We start from the raw sequence: 4,066 nt of genomic DNA, 5'->3' as shown, positions 1-4,066 counted from the left end.
TGCAGTGTGCTTGAAGTCCTGACAGTTTTTAAAAGCTAGTTTTCAGGGGATTTTTTTTTGGAAGTTGTATTTAGAAAGCTGACTCTGACATTTTAACTATAGAAGAAAAATGGTGATAAATCTGTTATAATATGTCACATTACCAAAACCAAGAAAGGTAGGAAATGGAACAGCTGGTGGATATTTCTATTCTAAACTGTCAAACAGAGAGCATGAAGAGAAATCTGTTGACGTTGACGGTTTTGCTCTAACCATCTAGGCAGGGGTGGCTCTGGCAGAGAATCACTCCCGAGGGCCACTTTCAGGTAGAAGTTCTAATAAGTGCCCATGTCCAAAGTGCTTGGGGAATTGTAAGAACTTTCTCCAGAAGAAGCTTATTTTTTCATAGGCAGTGCCTACTTTGAATTAACGATTAAAATCCCTATGGTATGGTACCAAAATTAATGGAAGAGATAACACACCCTTATTATATTCTCTATTCAGAGTAAGCAATTCCAGAAACAAGAACCAGAATGACTGATCAAAAGTAGCCACCTCATGGTGTTTACATATTACATTTTAAACTAGATTTCATACAGCTTTCACAAATATAACTTGAAAAGGGACCATTCCTGGGTTAAAAAAAATTAAGCCAAATAGTGCCTGCTTTTGGAGTTGACGGGAATTATGAGAAAACGATCAAAGTTTCACTTAATATTTATTCCCTGAGAGTAGATGGATGAAAAATATTTTCTCAACTATGGTGGGTTGAATTTCCTGTTATTTTTGTTTCTCCCCAAATCAGTTAACTATTCTGCTCAAATGATATATGTTTTCTCCCCAGAGTATCAGATTTTTAATTTTTATACTTAATACACTTTTAAAATCTGTTCAAGTGTCCTAAAGGAAGCCATTAACTTGATGAATTGATTTGTGATCTTTTTATATTTTGTAGGATTTGTACTGTTCTTTCATGAACACTAAGAAGCTCTTTAACAAGTTAAGTTTCTCAGTATATTTTAGGGTATCATTTCCTCCTTAGATAAATGTGCTGATTTGCTTAGCACTGCTTCAGAAAGCACACAAAGCAATTTGAAAAATATGCAAACATTGTGTTGGGTTTTTTTAACATTGGAGGAAAAAATAAAATGTGTCCTACTTGAGCATACTGCCCTTTTTATTTCTGAAGGAAAAAAAAATCTCAGATCCCTAGGAAAATGCCAGATAAATGAGTATAAGTGAAAACTTCCAAAGGAAAAAAAAGTGATTTCCAGTCAATCTTCAATGGAAACCACAAGAGAATTTTCTAATAAAACAAAAGTAGCTATCAGAATAGCTGACAACTCTCTCTTTTGGTTACATTAAATATATTTAAGTGACCATGGGCAGGTATAAACAATAGTAATTCCTTCAGGTATCTATCTCATCCTGCTATTGGTTCTCCCTTCCAAACAAATGAAGAGACCAAATGTTATTGCCTATGGAAATATATGACTAAACTAAGCACTATTAATCTTTTAAACCCAAGTGTTCTCTTTTGAATATGTTTCTTAGCTTCTGTTGGTTTATATAATTCTTATGGTTAAAATTCCCCCAGCCCCTATCCCCACAATGATATGGTTACACTCATACATATTTTCACAGCTTTACCGTCTCAACCTTTATAAAGAGATGTAATACCTTGAGCCCATAACTAGAAGTGGGGGAAATTTACTTTCTTCTCCAGAATAGGTTTTTTCATTTGATGTTAAACAGAGTTTACCAAAGAGTATTTTGAGGCTCAATTTCTTCTTTCAAAAATATAAAATAACAAACCTGATCCTCTTCACCAAAGTCTTGCAATTTTGAATGTTTGCAAAGGATTAAGACTAGAAAAGATGGATCTCTAATGTCAACAGATATATCTTGATTTTGTCATGTGTTTTTTTTCCCTACAGAGATGGTGTCAAAGCAAAAACTGCGACTGAAAAAGTTAAACAGGCAAAGAACGCTTTATTCAAGGTTATTGTAATAGATGAAAGAGGACAGATTTAAGTGTGAACTCAATTGCACTGAAACAAAGGGTAGCAGAGTTTTTAAAGGCTGCGGTGAGCGGGAGCTCGTAGGCCCTCTGTGTTTGTTTGCTAATTGGCCTCACCCAAAGAAAAAGGAAAGTTTTCTTACCTTTTCAACAGGAGGTAGTTTTACCAATTTGTAGCAAGACACCCATCAAAGTTAGGCCATACTGTCAAACGGAGACTGGGAAAAGGGGGTGCTATTTCCTTTGATGACATTTCAAAGAGATATTGCCCAGATCCTTGAGAAAAATATTCCTGAGTTGTAAAACTGGCAGAGAAAACACAATTACAAGATTTTTAAAGTAAATGCTCTAAGAAAAGGGAGTTCAGAGCCCTAGAGTCAGGAAGAAGCCTATTTACAGTTTAGTCAAGCTGAGGGACCATTAAGGTAATCCTGATCAATGGTTATGGAAATATATTTATAAAAATAATAGGGCACATGGGCTTCCCTGGTGGCGCGGTGGTTGCGCGTCCGCCTGCCGATGCGGGGGAGCCGGGTTCGCGCCCCGGTCTGGGAGGATCCCGCGTGCCGCGGAGCGGCTGGGCCCGTGGGCCGTGGCCGCTGGGGCTGCGCGTCCGGAGCCTGTGCTCCGCAACGGGAGAGGCCGCAGCAGAGGGAGGCCCGCATACCACAAAAAAAAAAAAAAAAAAAAAAAAAAAAAAAAAAAAAATAATAGGGCACAAAATGAAGCAAAATGGCTTTGAAATTCAGCTCTTTATTTGGAAATAAATGTTATCTTGCTACCATCCAAGAGAATTGAAATACAGCATACGACATATCTCTCCTAGCGATGAACCCTAGTAGGGATGAGAACAAGGAGTTTAACTAACTACAAACAGCAACAGCTTCTAAAAATAAAATTTATATTCAAAGTATCATAAGAAAAGATACTTTAAAATACCATTCTAAAGCCTAGGACCATGGTTATAATACCCTAAAACTAGATTGCCTGGGTTCAGATCTCAACTCAACTACTTATTTATGTGATCTTGAGCAATATCTGCCTCAAATTCCTAAATAAACCTGAAGAAGAATAACTCATCACTGGAGAGTTGGTAGGGCTGAATTAATAAATGTAAAGCATGCAGAACAGTGGCTGATATGTAAAAGTGTATTATGTGAATGACCTTTCATTATTTTACTCAAAGAAGATTTGCAACTATTATTGTAGAGCAGGACTCGTCTCATCTTTAGCAACATAGAATTCTGAATCAGATTTTTCAGGATGGTGATCAATATCTTCAACCCCTTTCTCTTACTCTCACTAGGTGTCACTGGATTATTCATACATCCTTAGGACAGAAGTCATCAATGATTCGATGATGGATAAAATCATCAATATCTCTGAACTGAGTTCAGCATACTGAATGATAAGACCATAACTGACAGAGTAATAAAAACAAGTCTTATATTGCTGACATAGGATCTGGAATAATAGCACTAGGTGAGATTTTGAAAGTGTTGAGTTACCAACAGCTCATCACAGACTCACCATTATGAGATGTCCCAAGAGTATTACATGGATTCCTACCAAAAAAAAAAAAAAAAATCCTAATGCCTCTCACTTCTCCCTAATTATTTCCCAAGCTTCCGGCATGAATAAAAAAGTAATGTAGAATAAAAAAACACTATAACAGCTACAGTAATCAAGACAGTATGGTACTGGCACAAAAACAGAAATATATATCAGTGGAACAGGATAGAAAGCCCAGAGATAAGCCCACGCACATATGGTCACCTTATCTTTGATAAAGGAGGCAAGAATATACAGTGGAGAAAAGACAGCCTCTTCAATAAGTGGCGCTGGGAAAACTGGACAGGTACATGTAAAAGTATGAAATTAGAACACTCCCTAACACCATACACAAAAATAAACTCAAAATGGATTAAAGACCTAAATGTAAGGCCAGACACTATCAAACTCTTAGAGGAAAACACAGGCAGAACACTCTATGACATAAATCACAGCAAGATCCTTTTTAACCCACCTCCTTGAGAAATGGAAATAAAAACAAATATAAACAAATGG

The sequence above is a fragment of the Physeter macrocephalus genome, chromosome 7 (assembly GCF_002837175.3).
Source record: "Physeter macrocephalus isolate SW-GA chromosome 7, ASM283717v5, whole genome shotgun sequence".
Taxonomy (NCBI): Eukaryota; Metazoa; Chordata; class Mammalia; order Artiodactyla; family Physeteridae; genus Physeter; species Physeter macrocephalus.
The sequence above is the reverse complement of the archived record's forward strand: the minus strand, read 5'-3'. Positions refer to the sequence as shown.